The following is an 18,635-nucleotide window of genomic DNA, read 5'->3' on the forward strand; positions in this document are numbered from 1 at the left end:
TATGTTTTCCTCCATGGTATATTGGAAGGTACTAGATGTGTTGTGGCAGGGATTTATATACCTCCCCCTTTTAGATATGCGGTCTTAGTGAGTTTATTACGGTTTATGGAGAAAGTGGGAGAATGTCCTATACTGGCGTTAGGGGATTTTAATTCAGTATTCTCTGATAGGGAAGATAGACTGGGGAAAAGTCAGTCTGCTAAACTGATGGTTAGGGATTCCCCTTTTTCTAGATTTTGCCACGAAATAGGGATGCTAGACGTATGGAGGCTGTTATATGGCGATAAGCCAGCCTATTCCTGCTTTAATCGCTCTCACGACTCTTTGTCTAGAATAGATCTTGCACTTGTGAATGAAGCCGCAGGCCCTTGGATAAAAAAAATGAGATATGATAATCGTTTGATCTCAGATCACTCCCCGATAGTTCTGGAGCTATTTGGCTCTATTGAACCACCTTGTCGATTTTGGAAACTTAACCCACATTGGCTGTCTTTGATAACGAATGAAGATAAAATTAAGAAAGATATAGGGCATTTTATTGAAGTGAAAAAAAAAGGTAATAATTTGGCTCTGTTATGGGACTCATTAAAATCCTATTTGAGGGGCATCCTTAATTCTGAGGTGATTTTTCTCCGAAAACAGTTTGCAAAGCAGGAAAAACTGCTGAAGGAGGAGGTCAGAAAAAGTGAGAAGGATTTCCAGGGGAATAGATCACAAAATTCTTTAGATAAGTTTAAACAGGCACAAGAGCGGTATAACAAATTTATTTCTAATAAAGCAATGCAAAAACTTCTTTTTCTGGACCAGACAGCACACTGCGAGAGCGGGTTATCATCTAAAAGGCTTATACAGAAAGTAAAAAAACAACAGGAAGTAAACAGAATACAGACAATTAAGAATAACTCTGGGGAAACAGTATACAGTCAAAGTGAGATTAAGGAGGCATTTTTACAGTTCTTTCAAAGTGTGTACACCTCTGATTTAGAGGAGTCTAGGGCTAATATAAAGACATACTTAGATAGTATTGATATACCTAAACTGCAAGCGAACAAGAAAGATCAACTCTCCTCCCCAATTACGATTAAAGAGATAGAACAGACAATATCCTCTACAAGACGTAATGCCTCACCCGGCTTAGATGGATTACCTTTAGAGATATATGAAAGATTTGGTGCTATACTCCTCCCTCTCTTGGTAGAGTTATGGGAGAATGCACAGATTGTGGGACGACTTCCCGAGTCTTGGTATGAGGCAGGTATTGCTCTGATCGGGAAAAAGAATAAAGATCTGGCTGAAAGAGAATCTTATCGCCCAATCTCGCTCTTGAATGTAGATGCAAAATTAATGGCCAAATTGCTGTCTAATAGATTGAAAATGGTGGTTCCATTTTTAGTACATCAAGATCAGTGTGGCTTTGTGGGAGGGCGCCACATTGGAACTAATATTAGGCGGCTCTTTATGAACTTGCAGATGGGTCGGGGGGGGGTCCCGCACCATCCTGTCGTTGGACGCTTCGAAAGCCTTCGACAGGGTGGAGTGGGACTTCCTCTGGGAAGTATTGGAAAGGTTCGGATTGGGAGATGGATTCGTGGAGTGGGTTAAACTTTTTTATGTTGATCCTAGAGCCTGTATTAAGATAAATGGGGATTTTTCTTCCTTTTTTTCTTTAACAAGGGGCACTAGACAGGGGTGTCCCCTGTCCCCTCTTCTATTCGCCATGTTCATTGAACCTCTAGCAATCAAGATTAGGGCTAGTAGAGGGATCGGAGGGGCAGGGGTTGGAGGCCCAGATGATAAGATTATGCTTTATGCCGACGATATTCTCCTCTGTCTTAAAGATTCGGGAGAGTCAGTTCCGACTGCATTGAGATTGATCAATGAGTTTGGTAGGTACTCCGGCTTTGAGATTAACGTTCAAAAATCAATATTGATGCCTCTAGACGATGATTCATTGACTAATCTAGGACAAGTAGATCTGAAAGTCTCCTCAACTATGGAGTACTTAGGTCTAAAGATCGGTACCAGGGTGGGCGATTACATAGCACTGAATCTGGTCCCTCTATTGACCAAGTTGAAATGCAAGGTTAATACTTGGAGCTCCCTGCCTCTGAATAGAGCAGAGAGGGTTACCTTAATAAAAAGTATACTATTACCACAACGGTTATATGTGCTATGTAACTGCCCATGCTGGATCGATAAGAAATGGTACGCCTTTATTCGGGCCATTATTAATAAATTACTATGGGGGAGGAAAAAAGTACGTATCAAACAAGAATACCTGATGAGGGATAAGTGTAAAGGAGGTCTCTCCCTCCCGTCTTTTTATCATTATTTTTAGCTGCTCAAATCCAGTTCCTAATTGAAAATAAGCATAGCACGCTGTTTGAGACATTTTCTGGTATGGTAGGGAGGAGATTTAAATCAATTTTTGCCTTGCTGGAGTCAGGTCAACTAAAGACTCTCAATAGGAAAGAACTTCCAATAGCAGCATTGCTGATAAATACATGGAAAGAGGTGAAGGGGCTTCTAGGGATTCAAGGGGGTTTTAATTTTACACCTTTATGGGGTAATCTCAATATTCCAGAGTTCTATAAAATGGAAGAAGTTATATTTTGGGAAAAAAGGAATATTACCTGTTTGGAGCACTTGGGGAGGAACGGGGAATTACCTCCGTTCCAACACTGGGTGGATAAGGGTATCCTTAAGAAAGGTGAGTTATTTAGATACTGGCAGTTGGCCCACGCATATAGAAGGGAAAAAAATAAAGACATATTTAAGGTAGAGGGAAGTAGTAAGTTCACATTATTGATAGAGTTAGGAGTAATGCCAAAAAATTTAGCTAGAATATATTGTTTTTTTCGGAATAATATTGATATGATAATGGGGCATACTAGTCAATCTAAATGGTCCAATCAGATTGGAACGATTACTGAAACACAATGGGGGGAGATTTATAAGAATGTGATTAGGAGCACGATAAGTCTAAATCATAGATGTACACAATTAAATATATTATATAGGACACTTTTTTCTCCACAACTTATGTTTAAGACTGGGTTAAAGGATAACTCAAACTGTATGAGATGTAAGGCAAACAATGCTGATGTTCTCCATGTTCTATGGGAGTGTCCGAGGATTGGGAATTTTTGGAATGAAATCTATGAGTGCGTCGAGGCTCAGGCAGGTTGCTCTTTACCACGCATAGTTACTCTCGGTATCTTGGGACTAATTCCAACTGATATAGGTTCGAGATGTAAAAGAGACCTGGTATTTTTGGCAAAAGAGACCGTGTTATTTTTGGCAAGACTGGTGCTGATTAAACATTGGAAAGATGCTAAGGCTCCAGTAGTAAAGGAATGGCATCATTTAGTAGAACGTATAAAGACATATGAATGTGCATATGAAAAACGTTATAGAAAGGGGAGAGGCCTTAATGAACTCTGGGACCAGTGGAATTTATGAGGAGGGAGAGGAATATGGATAATATAGGTAAAGGAAATAGAGGAATTGAACTTCGTTTTTTTGTTTTTTTTTTGTTTTTTTTTTTTTTCCCGACTATCTCCAACATGGGTGGTATGGGTGGGAGAGGGTGGTATGGTAAAATTGGGTGTTATGATAGATATGCGGTTAATTATGGTTATGATCTTATCTGATAACGGATTAGTATGTAGGTCAAAGGGAAAGGTACGAGTCACAAATTGGGTGGATTATTTGTTTGTTTGATTCAGAAGTTTACTAAAAAGCACTATGATGACTGTATAATTAATAAGAGTGGGGGAGGGGGATATAATAATAATCCTGATTATATTCTCTACTGTTTTTAAAGAAATGTTTGTGGAATATATTTTTTTGTATTATGAATTTGGAAAAATAAAGAAAGTTTAAAGAAAGGGAAAAAGAAGGGAAAAGAAAAAAAAAAAAAAAAAAACTTGGTAGTCCTGCTCACTTACTTCACATCCTACAGGAATGTTACCGCCCGTGGTATTACGCAGTGTGTTCAGGTGTTCTCTTCATTTTGATTCCGTTTCTGGGAAAAGGGTAAGATAAAGTTAGAAAACTATCATAACATCATGATTTTACTAACTAGCACATTATCAACATAAATGTCAGAAAATGAATGGACATATTAGGAGATACCCCCAAGATTGTAGTCTCAATTTAACCCTCTTGGTTCCAGTGTATCGAGTGTATGCATCCAATAAGCTTCTCTCCTTCGTAGCAGGGTTTTAATATTACCCCCACGTCTGGGTACCTCAACCTGCTCAATAACTTGAAATTTTAGTTGAGCAATAGTATGTTTGGTGGTAGAGGATAGGTAACAAATGATTATTGCATTTAATCATGGATTTGTGTTTGTTAATTCTTTTCTTCACGGGCTGTATTGTTTTCCCAATATACAGGAGTCCACAAGGACATTTAATAAGGTCAATCACATTACACAAATTGCAAGAGTAGTGGCCTTTGACTTTAAAAGGTTTCCCGGTGTGGGGGTGATAGATGGTATCCCCTTTTAGAATATTAGAACATTCGTAACAGTTTAAGCATGGAAATGTGCCTATCTTCTTGTAGATAGAAAACGTTGTTGTGGAACCTTAACAGCACTCCCCATGTTTGCTTTAATTAATTTGTTCCGTAAGTTAGGTACTTTCTTGTTGCAAATCAGGGGGGGAGTCCTGAATTCTTCTATCTCAGGATAGGATGTCCGGAGGATATGCCAGTGTCTCCTAACTATCTGGTGAAACTTTTTATTGAATGAATGATACTGATGGGAGAATACTATTCTTCTGTCCGATTGAATCCTAGGTCTAGCTGTCTCAGATGTTGCAGCTACTCAAGCTTGTTTTAAAATATGCGTCTAATCTCTTGTATCTCAGAGTAACGTCCGTCACTATTCTACAAACTTGTGTAAATTGTGATTTTGGTACCGCTTTTTTTGTGGAGTAAGGATGCTTGCTATTATAATGTAGGACACTGTGTCGTTTCTAAACAAGTCTGTTATTAGACCACCGTAAGAGCTTTTTTATACCATTGTATCTAAAAAGCTGATCCTATCAAAATCACAAGTAGAGGTAAATTGCAATTCCCTTCTAATGGAGTTAAAGTACAGTAGGAACTCATTAAGGGTCTCCTGTGGCCCCTCCCATACAAAATACATTGTCTATAAAACGACGCCAAAGTTTGACATATTGGGTGTAAAGGGGTGGTTATAGACAAATTCCTCCTCAAATGCTACCATATAGCAATTTGCATAGGGCAGGGCCATATTCAGCCCAATAGCTCCTCTTTTCTGTAGATAGAACTCATCCTGTACCAAACAAAAAAGCCTTTTGTTCAGATGTTATAGTAGACTGTGGACATAACATTTTATCCACTGCTTGGATGCCCAGATGATGCTCAATAGATCTATAAAGGCTAACAACATCTACAGTTACCAGTAAATCTGTAGAAGTGATGTTGTCTAGACCCTTAATCACTTCCAAGAAGGGAATAGTGTCCAACAAAAAAGAATCCGTCTCTTTCACAAACAGTATAAATATGTTTTCAAGAACCTTAGAAGGAGGTGTCAAAATAGAGTTGGTGGATCTGACTATAGGTCGTCCAGGGGGATCTATCAACGTTTTGTGCACCTTGGGCAAGGTGTACAGAACCGGTATGATCGGATTATGATTGATCAAGGATCTAGCTAATTTATTATCGATCACTCTCTCTTGTTCGCCCCTGTTCACAGCCAACATCAATCTCTCTTTAATCCGAAGTGTTGGATTATTAGGTAGTTTTTTATAGGTCTCATAGTCAGACAACTGACGATCAATCTCTTTCTTGTATGCCGCTTTGTCCATCACGACTATTGAGCCGCCTTTGTCTGCTGGCTTTAAGATTAAGTCATTGTCTGACCATAGAGACCTAAGTGCTTGATTTTCCTCTCCTGTAAGATATTAGAGATCACGAATTCACCACATCCTGAATTTATCCTGAAATAGAAGAATTCAGGACACCCCGTTTGATTTGTAACATGAAAGCACCTAACTTACGGAACAAATTATTCAAAGTAGACATGGGGAGTGCTGTCAAGGTTCCTTGCTTAAACTGTTCTGAATGTTCTAATATTCTAAAAGGGGATACCATCTATCAACCCCACATGGGGAAACCTTTTAAAGTCAAAGGCCACTACTCTTACAATTTCATGTTAGATAACATACTATTGCTCAACTAAAATTTCAAGTCATTGAGCAGGTCGATGTACCCAGACATGGGGGTAATATTAAAACCCTGCTACGAAAGAGAGAAGCTTATTGGATGCATACTCTGGAACCATGAGGGTTAAATCGAGACTACGATCTCGGGGGTATCTCCTAATATGTCCATTCGTTTTCTGGCATTTATGTTGATAATGTGCTAGGTAGTAAAATCATGATGTCATGATGGTTATCTTACCCTTTTCCCAGAAAAGGAATCAAAATGAAGAGAACAGCTGAACACACTGTGTAATACCACGGGCGGTAACATTCCGGTAGGATGTGAAGTAAGTGATCAGGACTACCAAGTTACTGTGTATTTAGTTTGTCAGTTTGTATCTACAGATTATAGTTGAGAAAGGCTTGAGATACAAGCCGAAACGCGTCCTATTGTTACTGTGATGTAGCTGTATTTGATGCATGAATAAACCTACATGCTTAAGAAGAAAACAAGTGCCAGGATTTTTGTTTATTGGATTATACATCAGCTTGGTCCGGACCCTGTAAGCACCATTGGAAAGCGGAGTGCCGTCCACCTCTATCTATCTGAGTGAAGAGAGAGACATTGTCAGTACACCATCAATGCTGACACTTAACCTATTTCCAGGACCAGAGTCAGGAGACTCAAATCCAGAGCTGCAGCTTCCACAGTTTGGACATAGCTCTATCCAAATTCTCCCAGCCTGCATCGACTACCAGGCTAGTGAGCTATTCCTGAGGACCCTCTCCATGACCACTCCAGTAATCCGAATCTGCTGAGAGACTGTTTCGGCCCATTGTCTGCTACCTGTTCAATAAAGGAACGTGAGTTGATCTGTTACCACCACGGGCTCCCCATCCATTACCCAGGGACATATCTTACAGACACTAAGGGTTTGCCCCAGGGAGAACCAATACATCAGCCTCTCCCTCCATCTTTCTTGCCCACACCACCTGCTGGAGACCAGCCAGGCTGTAGGACACTAAAATGTTCGCTAAAATATTTCCTAGTTTATCATTCCAAACAGCCCCCTCACGGTTATTTTATATAAAGCCTGGATTCCTTATTTACAGCCTTATGTGGGTCCCCACATTTGGAAGGTGGGGGGGCATTCAGAAGCCTGCTATGGGGCTCTATCTCTCCAAGTTACGCCACTGGTTCTTAGAGAATATATAAATCTTTGTTTTCGAGTTATAGTTTCTTTGACAAAGCAATTATTCCAAACAGCTAAATGCACATGAACAGCATTTGCTAAAAGAAACAAAATTCTGCTTTACCTTAACAAAACTCCCCAAATCAAATTTCAGTAATATGTGATTGTCAAAATCTGTACTTCAGTGCAAAGCTTCATCATCTTGGATGCTCATTCTTCTTTCTCCTACCAACTTACCCTAACAGTGATGAATGAAGAACTGTCATTCTGCCATGAAATAATGGCTGGAAAATATAGTTGCTGACAGCTGACTATGTTTTCTAGCCTTGATTATGCAGCAGGAATAAAATAAATGACTAAAAATTGTTTTGTATTTTTATATATTCTAATGCAATGTAAAACTTAAAGATGTGAATGAGTGGCTTAGTAAAATGCAATGAAAGTTTGAAAATCATATTTGTTGCTCAAAATGAATTTTTATTTCTCGTCAACTTTGCGTTTGTGTGTTCAACTTCATGTGTTGCTCTACACCACTGTCTATATTATCCCTGTACTGTGCCATAACTGTGTGAATTTTCCCTGTACTGTGACATAACAGTGTGAATCAGCCCTGTGACATCAGTGATATTACTGTGTGTATTATGCCTGTACTGTGACATCACTGTGTTCATTATCTCTGTACTGTGATATTTCTGTGTGTTTTATACCTTTATTATGACATCATTCTGTTTATCTCGGTATCTGTTTTACTGGTACTGTGACAGTGTGCAATATCTGAGTCTTTTTAAACATGGTGCTCAAGTTTTGCAGTGGGGCCCATAGGTTACTAGTTATGACCGTGTGATTTCCTCTCTGCGACCACTAGATTGTGGTAACTTTTCTTTCTGCCTTTCCAGCAGGAAACTGATATGCTGCAGATTCAAAGCTTCAAACTCCTTTAATGTATATAGCTACAAGGAAAATATGCTATAGGTTTAAAAAGGTTCAGGAGAGAAACATTTTTGTTTGAACTCATGAGGGCTCTATTGTAATACTGCAGTTCAAGTTCTGCTTGCTGAATGTGACATTCAGTCGTTTGCTCTTCAGAGGGCTGAGTCATTGTCATCTTGTTGCTTCCCTGAGCTGAGGGTGTCTCACAGGTGCAAATTGGATTAACTGATGTCCAATGCAATCAGCTGCTGGGACGGCACCCAGGAACTCCATGTAAACTCTCCAATGACTTCATTTGTTGCCTGTCAGACAAGTCTTCTAGTTTACCATTGCCGTTTGAGTCTCCAATTAGATACAAACCAAACTGGAGCGATGTGTACGATATTTGTGTTTTATAGTAGAATGTATCAATGCTCAATTATGTCAAAAATGGCTTGGTATTTACTCCATATATAAATGTTTCAGCATCACCACTATTTAGTCATCAAATAGACCAGCATGAATATAATCATTTATTTATTTTTTTTTTTTTTGGGGGGGGGGAATACTTCTGTAAATTGGAAGCTTCATTCCTGCATCTTCATCTTCTCCTTCTTCTTCTTCCCCTGTACTGCCTTTAGCTGACAGAAAGAAAGGGAGTACATTTCATTACTATAGTCAGGAGTGGTAGCTGCATATGAAAATTGCATTTCTACTATAATTTTAACAGAAGAAATCTTTGGTTCCGTAAAACCTGAAATCCTGATATGATTTAAATGGAGGATCCAAGAAGTGTGATATAACCATTAAAATATTCCCCCTTTTGCATAAATGTTGTATAAAAAGTTGCATAAGAAAAGTGTCTAATTTCATAAATAAACTTTATGACCATAATATCTGATTTATTCTGCAAAATCAAAATATACTATATGAAATCACTCTAAGATAGTAAGATTGTTATATTAAAGCAGATTTTGTCTTTCTCTTTTGTGGTATGATCCTTTAGCTCTTTATCTTAGAATAGGCCTAGTAAATAAAGAGGTATTCTATAAGGACCGCTGCACATACTGGGGTCACTTTCTTGCTTTGGAATTATATATATATATATATATATATATATATATATATATATATATATGATCTTTTATGTGTCATTTTGGTAGAAGTATGAAATATGGCCACAATTTATTGAGTGAAGCCCCATTCAGTCTTTTAATTACGTTTAGGACCTGGACTTAGAAAACATGTCTGTAGTCCATCTTAGCCAGAAATCCTGCCCAGCAGAGAAGATCCACACACAGAGTGGTGGATCAAAAGAACAGAAGAGAATCAGTTAAGTTAACACCTCACAAACAGTATGCATAGATGTAGCACTCTAGAAAGGATAAAGACACAAGACCCTCTACCCTCTGTGTTTCCTCTGTGTGTGAATAGCAAATGTTTATTGATGCAGACTTTTTGTCACCTTCCCATGTGTGTGCCATTGCTCTTAAAATAACTGCTTAGTATTATGTAAAAACTATACCGCAAAACCTTGTCACAACTTATTGTCAATTAATCTATGTTCAGGGTCCTTGGATACCTTTGGAGTGTTGAGTGCCAAGAATTTCAGGGTTAGGAAGCCAACAAAATAGGTATAAGAAGATATTCAATAACTAGCCCAAAGCACACATCCCACTCATATGACAAAAGGGTTAGGATTTAGTAGATAAAAACATGGCAGCATTCGCTCTTTGTCAGTTTTCTGGAGGAGCCATTGGACATGCTGGTCAAGAGTTCTTCTGCTGTAACCTCCCGGCCGAATAAGCATTTTTTGTAGTTAAGGTTATTCACTTTTTATTCCTTTTTATTTTTACTTTTACGGTTTGCATTTGTATTGTATGTATATTGTTTTGTAACATTTTTATCTGACAATTGTGTGTTTTTTGTGGACACTGCACTTTGTGTATTTATTTTAAAACAAAATCTGCTTGTAGCCTTAAGCCCTTCACGACCACCCTTCATAAATATACATTGGGCGATCATGAAGGGGAGTATGGAAAGGGCTCACAGGTTCAGCCTCCAAATACAGTATGGCGGGTGACAGCTGTATTATACAGATGACACCAGCCGGGTACTGTCTCTGTTGTTGCTGGCACTGATCACAGCAACTAACCTTTTAGGTGTGGCAGGTAGGTTCCACCATCAGTTGGGCGCCACCATTTTTAAATGGCAGTTGGTGCCCTACATGAAGTCATCTGAGGGTGCCGATTATACTTTTAAAGGCTCCCATAGCTGTTATTAGTATTTCTATAAGAACATGCTATTTCAACGTGTAAAGCCACCATCTTGCTTTGGTGGGCAGAGTTCATGACAATTTTCAACAAAAAAAAAAATAATGAAAATAAACTAAAAACTATTTCTGGTGTTTTCTATTCAGGCAGTACCTCAAGTTTCCTTGATTTTGTTATCATTGTCTATATTATCCCTTCAAATCTGAACGTTTTTTTTACATTCAAAACAGTGTAATTTATATCTAATTAATATTTAATTCTATGAAATATGATTTTGTTTAAGTCAGTAATGACTTTTAATAAGTATCTATACTAGACAGGTTTTCTTGCATTTGTACAGTGGTTGCATTGTGGTTAAAGGTAACTGTCAGTAATTCCACATTTTGCAATGCCCTTTGTCATATTATGCTATCATATTTTTTCCTTTGACCAAATGACTCCTATTTGCACCTGACATTTATCTTTTACATTTTCTCCACTTCACGTCTAGAAGGATAATAAATCATGAGTAAAATGTTAGTTCATTAAAACCATAACATTTTCTCTCCTCTTCATTTAACCTCCTCTTAACTTTGTTAGAACCCTTCAACAACAAAAAGGTCAAGTGAAACATTAAACATTCCATTTGTTAGCATTATTACAGCCTTTGACTCTGCATGGGTTACAAAGTTACCATATAACTCTTTACATTTGTGGCTAAAGGCTTCTTTCTCTTCCTTATAATAAACCATTAGTAACTACAGATCATAACTTCCAAAATAAATTGAAGTATGGCAAGTACAGCATTCTATAAATTGCGCTTCATTAGGTTTTATGATCCACTGAGTTAAAATGTAATATAAGTCAATAGCTTGGCAAGCTATCAATGGTTTCAGTTGATCTGGAAAAAGCTATAGTAGGAAAGTCTAACATTTGTACACAAAAGTAAGAAATGCACGGTTAAATATCAAGTGCAAAATAACTGTACAGGCAGTCCCTGGGTGACATACAAGATAGGTTCTGTAGGTTTGTTCTTAAGTTGAGTTTGTATGCAAGTTGGAACTGTATATTTTATCATTGTAATCCCAGCAAGAACTTTTTTGGTCTCTGTGACAATTGGATTTTAAAAATGTTGGGTTGTCATAAGAATCAATATTAACACTAAAGCTTCATTACAGACACCTGTGATAACTGTTACAGCTGATCATTGTAGCCTAGGACTAAAGTACAATAAATTACCAATATCAAGAGGTCCGTTTGTAACTATGGGTCGTATGTAAGTCGAGTGTTCTTAAGTAGGGGACCGCCTGTATTGAAAAAAATGATGTATCCATGTACAGTAGAACAGGATTAATTGCCTGGATCTGGCCAGTCCAGAGAATAAGAGAAATAACATCTTATCAGATCACTATGGGAATATCATAGTACACTAGTATTTAGTCTATGTCAGTGCCAATATAGAGTCACAACCCCCATCTAGTAAGTAGTAGGATTATGGTACTCAACAATGAAGTGGTTAATTTGTAGATATTTTATTTGTATAACAATCCAAATTTATTTCATGACGTTTGGGACAAAATATGACCTTCAACAGATGTTATAAGTGATAACAAAGGTACATAAGGGTAAAATACATATTACATATACACATATTAATTAGCACCAGAGATTACAATCGTAATAATTAGATTTTCAACATAATGACGAAATTGAGCTCACAATTGATTAGAATCATCAAATCACTGACACTTTTGTAATGGATTACAATATTTTTAAGACAGGACATTAGAGAAACTAAGTATAAATAACTGAGGAAGTCATTGTATCAACCAAAGGCTGTAAAGAAGAACATAAGGAGGGGATTATAAAGCATATCATAGATACACATAAAATGTATATCCAATTATTATAGAGACAGACGATGGAACAGATTAGAGTGATATATGAAGGCATCTTGTAAAAAGAATATAACTAATAGTTTATATAACTAACTATATGTGTATATATATCAAAGAGACTAACTTAGTTCACTGCTTACCTGATTATAAATAGACTCTGTGTAGAAGAGGACATCTGCTAGTGTACTATCTCAATGTAGTAGCATGGGTCAGTGTTCACAAAGCATAGTTCACCAGAGCGGTATCTGCCACTGTCTTGTTTAGCTCAAGTGTCCTTGGTTGTATTTTTGCTGAAGACCACAACATCTAGCTGTGCCGGATGGGGAGTGTCCATTGTCAAAGTCTTTGAGCAGAAAATTTCTCACCTGGAAGCAAATTTCTTTTCTAAGGAGGACAGATCGAATACAAGGAAGCTCTCCTTGTAACAGAGTCATTAATTGTATTGTATATCCTGGCCATGAACAGAAGAAAGAAAAAGAAAGGGGCTGATACTACACTGCTCAGAATACACACAACGTTTTATTTATCAATCACACAGCGCTCATGCCAGCTCGCAGCAGCCAAAAAATAACTTTTTCCAGCATCCACACTAACAGAAACTAAGGGTGCATACTAAGAGGTCTCCCCCCCACTCCCTTATAATATCAGTCCCTAATCCATTGTGAATCTAAGAAAAGTTTTATTAGGACATTGGGTTCTTCGGGCCTGATGAAGGGAGCAGTACGCCCCCCGAAACGCTTCATCCACCATTGATAAATAAAATGTTGTGTGTATTCTGAGCAGCACAGTATCAGCCCCTTTCTTTTTCTTTCTTCATTTCAAAAAACCATCCACCACTCACAAGAGTTCTGAATATGGGGCTACCTGCTGTAGCTCGCTAGTCTTCCCTGATGTAAAATACTTTGTTTACTCAAATGTATGCATATGTACTTTGAAATATGCGATACATGTATATATAATACGAACAAGCCACTTAACCATTTTGCCTGTGCTGTGTGTTGTATTATCAATTTGCCAGACTGGCCATGAACAGGCTGCATTTCTGAGATCTGGGGACATGTCCCAAGGTAGGGGAGATATTTAGTATCCAAAGTACTTGGGGCCCGGCCATATATGATGGTGCCCCGGCTCACTGACCTTCCGTTGAAAAATTCTATTCTGCTCTAGGTTTATGACGTTCTAAGTACTTTGCCCAAGGAAAGAAAAACTAGGACCCTCCCAGGGACAGGCAGGGCAAGTCCAACAAAGGGATTAAAATATAAGGCGATATGTGGACCTTCGTAAACAATAAACATCCAAAGTGGAATATTTGATAAGAAATGTATCATAAGGTTTGAATTGACCTAGTCAAAGCGAGTATTTTTTTTTTACAACTTTGTGTAAAGACTACATTCTTTAAATCTTTGATCTTCAATTTTTCCTTCAACTAAAGCACTAAGTTAGACTTTCTTTTTCAGTTCATCTCTAAAATTTTACATCTGAAAATGTTTTGCTTCATGGTAATTCAAACTAACCAGTCTTTCTTGAGGACTGCTTTATCTATAAGCAGACTTCTTGAACTTTTAGTTAATCCGACATTTCCAATCTTAATTTCCTTAATTTTAGCCCCCGTTTACAATATTCTTATAGGGAACTTTTCCAAAAAACTTTGAATATATCAAAATAAAATGCTGAGGTATATAGGATACCTTGTAGTATATAATATCAGATAAAGGTGCTTCATTTTCTGTTACCTTATTCCCTGTAGCAGACCAAACAGAAGGTCACTGAAGTGTTGGAGTACGAAAGATATTCTATATAAAAAGGAAGAAGTATAAATGAGAAGAACTAATATAAAGTCAACCTGTCACCAGGAATGTCATTTTATTCATGACTATACAGGCAGGGGCACACCTGCAATGAGGCAACTTGAGCCACCTGTCTAGGTTACTGGGGGAGTAGGATCTCGGAGACTAGTACTGAAGACAGCCATGGTGTGACACTTTAAAATGTTTCTGTTTTCGAGAAAGGCAACCAAAGCCACCAAGTACAGTGCTCACTTACTTGTCAACCTGTATCAAGACGATTGTTTAACTTGGAAACTTTGAATATCTCTCATGCATTTATAAAAAACAAAAAAAAATTGTTTTTTAACCCCTTCCCAACATTTGACGTAATAATACTGCACGGCAGGAGGTGCGTTCCCGCAATTTGCAGTATTATTACGTCATGCTTCTGGTACCGGCTCCTGAACGGAGCCGGTACCAGAAGCATGGGGTGCCAGCTGTATGTTACAGCTGGCACCCGTCTCTAGTACCCGCGATCAGAGTTTCCTCCTATCGCGGGCATTAACCCCTTTCACGCCGCAATCTCGTGTGATTGCAGCGTGCAAGGGTCCCTTGCGCCAAATCAGACCCCCCCCCCCCGCGGCATTTAGCGGGGGAATCCGATCCTCCGCTGTCATCCCCGGGGGCCTGCCAGTGCCCCAGGGATACGCAGCTTCTTCCGGGAGCCGGGTCCTGCCTCCTGGCAGGACCCGGCCTTGACACACTGAGCATGCTGTATTATATGAAGAAGAGCTTGAACAAGTGATCAGAGGATCGCTTTTTCAAGCCAACCTGTTAAAGTAAAAAAGAAATGTTAAAAACACTTCATACATACATTTATTAATAAAAAGAATTAATTAAATAAAGTTAAAGTCCCCTAAACAGAAACATTCCCTATACATATCTAATAAAGTAATAAAACACAAAATCACCAGAAAAACCCCACATATTTGGTATCGCCGCGTCCGTAACAATCTGTACAATAACTCAGTAACATTACTGGACCCGCTCGGTGAACGCCGTAAAAACAAAACATGAAAAACTCACCAAAAATGGTATCACTGAAAAGGACAACTCAACACGCAAAAAATAAGCCCTAAACCAGCTCAGTCAACCGAAAAATATTAGCGCTATATCTCCGTAAAGATGACCATGCATAAACAAATGAGATTTCCTCTATATTCGTTTTCCAGGAAAATTGTAAAAATAAATGAAAAACTATATGAATGAGGTATCACCGTAATCAAAAAGATCTGTAGAATAAAGATATTATAGTATTTCTAGTGTACAGTGTAAAACCCCCAAAAAATACAAAAAATACCAAAATTGACAATTTTCTTTTCACCCATACATTCAAGAGTTAATAAAATCTCATCAATAAGCTAATGACCCACTAAAATGAAGTATTTTTAAAGTGCATCTCATGTCGCAAAAAATAAGCCCTTATACGTCCGAATTGCCAAAAAAATAAATATTGTATAGCCAATAAAATGTGACAATGCATAATCTGCTCTTAATGGTGCAGCTTCCCCTCCATGCCCTGGCGTGCGCCCGTACAGCAGGTTACCACCACATATGGGGTATTGTTATACGCGGGAGGGATTGGGTATCAAATTTTGTGGAGCGTTTTGGTATTTTATCCACTGAGAATTTGTACATTTTTTGAAAAACACATAAATTTAGCCCAAAAAAATTTACTTTCAAAATTGTATCCGATTTTGTTTTAACCCCTGTAAAACAATTAAAGGGTTAACAAACTTCATAAAAGTTATTTTATGTTGAGGGGTGTAATTTCTATAATAGGGTAATTTATGGGGTTTTACTTTTATTTAGGCCTTTCAAGTGACTTGAAACCTGAGCAGGTCCCTCAATAGCAGGATTTGGGGTTTTTTATGAAAATGTGAAAAATTGCACCTAACGTTCAAAGCCCCATAACATCCTACAAAAATAAGAGTATGCATAAAAAACCATGTCCACATAAAGTAGACATTTGGTGAATGTTAGTTATTAAGTTTTTTTGCTGTTATGACAATGTGTGGAAAAAGTAGAACATTTTGAAGTTCGAAAATCGAGAATTTTTCCAAATTTTCACCAAATATCAGATTTTCTCATAAATAAATGCAAAGCATACCACCAAAATTTTTGCAACTAACATGAAGTACGATGTGTCACAAGAAAACAATTTTAAAATCACTTGGATATGTTAAAGCGTTTCAAAGTTATAACTACTTATAGTGACACAGGGCAGATTTGAAAAAAATCGGCCGTGTCAGGAAGGTGAAAAGTGGCTTCAGCATTAAGGGGTTAAAATGCTTCTGGTCTTCTTTGCCACACGGCTGTCTGGGACTGCAATCAGAGGAGGCCTCCTCTATCATCCCACACTCCTCCAATGCCCCTCCCAGCATACTCAACTGATTCAGCAACACAGGAGAGAGATAACACTGGAGAGAGAGGGAGAATTGGTGGCTCTCGACAATTCCAGTTTTACTTGTAAAGAGAACAGGAGACTTAAAGCTTAAAAATAAATAAGTTCTGGATTTTGGAAAGGGCAACGTGGAAAATGAAAATGTTAAAGCTAGAAATATAGAATATTGGACCACTTCGGGGGTGGCATCTTTTCATTATTCGCCTAAGGCAGCATAAATAAACAATACAGATCACAGGTGAGGAGGGTATGGTTACACGGAAGGGAAAGAAAATATTTACTATAATATAAGGAAGAGCTGCAGGGCTTCTTCAACTACCATTCATTTTACACTTTTCATGCAGCCACAGCAATACACTGCACACAAGTTTCAATTACCTGCAAACTACTATACACAATGGGGCTTATTTACTAACGGTCCGTGGAATGCACTTTCGTCAGATTTTGGACATTTTTGGGATTTGCACTTATTTGGAAGGGGATTGTGTCACACGCAATCAGATTTTGGCACATCGGCACCGGCTTTCATGCATCAGAAATCGGGGGGGGGGGGGGGCACCGGACAATCCGACTGATTTGTACTGAGCGTGGGATTTAATATTCAAATTGTGTCGCAAACCAATGCACTTAAATACACCAGGAAGAAGAAGGTGAACTCCAGCGGACCCGAGTGGGGAAGCGACAGATACAGGAAATCGGGCGCACAATCTTTGTGAATCGCAGCGCAGTGCATTGTCATCGGACAATGCACTTCGGGTGAACTCCGTCGGCCGGGTAAGTATATGTGCCCCATTATATCACATTAAAGCTAAAATGAACTAACCACTTTTATAATCTTAGAATTATTTAATTTAACACTGTGAAACGTAAGTTTTTTGAACCTTTCTTCAAAGCAAAGTGATAACATTTATCGGGTGGATTCCAATGTTACAAACAATGTCACAAACATTTTCTTTTCTAGTAGTTGAGTGTTCTTATTCGGTTTGTCTCACTTGGTTTTATTTCTTGTTCTGACAGAGGCATCCAACAAGGATGAGTTCTCACATGATGCTTGTTTTTCTCTCATAAATGTAAGAGGACTGGTTATTTCATTGAAATATTTATCAATCTGCCAAAGACCTGAGCGTGGGAGTCATATTTCTGTCACTCCACTTCTTCATCTAGGCTTTACAGCACATTCTGCAGACCCATGTCTTGTGATTAATAAAGCTAGACTATTAAACCTTCAATCCAGTGCGTGCAGAAGCAGCACAGTAAATAGGGCCATATTCTGTGTCTTGCAGAGAAAATTTTAATGTTAGGTTATTCAAGATAGTTGCTTAATCTATTTTAAGTAGTAGTACATGTATTACCAAAAAAATGCATATAATTAATTCTAACAATTTAGGCTATAGAACTTGAATAAATTCATCCTCAGCTGCCTTTCAGTATTCCTGGAAAACTGGGGGGTTCATTATGGAGCTTAGTCTTATATAAGGGTTGAATAATGCAGGTCCTAACTAGTCAGCTGCTGGGGAGGCATCCTGGGGCTGGCTATATGGCTGCTGCTCAGATGACTCAGTGCTGGTTATACTTTCTCTGTGAACCCCTGCCTAGCTCAGGACTTCTGAGACTCGTGGTATACTTGCCTGTTAGCTGATATTTTCTCTGTGAACCCAAGCCTGATGCAGAACTTTCCTGTTACCTGACCCTGTGATGGAACTCTGTATTCTTCCAGCTCTGGAACCCTGTATCCTACAAGCTCTGCAACCCTGTATCCTACTAGCTCAGGAAACCTGTAAGCTGCCAGAGCTGGAATCATGTTTATCCTGTCCTTATCCGGAACCCTGTTTCCTATTTTGTTGCAATTTCTTATAATCACACAATCTCCTAAAATGTGCCTATATAGCTGACCTTTATTAGTTGTCAATGAACTAAAAGCCTAGCACAGTGCCCTAAATGGTCACTGCTACACAACCTTAGCTCTGAGTGATCTCA

The sequence above is a fragment of the Engystomops pustulosus genome, chromosome 2 (genome assembly GCF_040894005.1).
Source record: "Engystomops pustulosus chromosome 2, aEngPut4.maternal, whole genome shotgun sequence".
Taxonomy (NCBI): domain Eukaryota; kingdom Metazoa; phylum Chordata; class Amphibia; order Anura; family Leptodactylidae; genus Engystomops; species Engystomops pustulosus.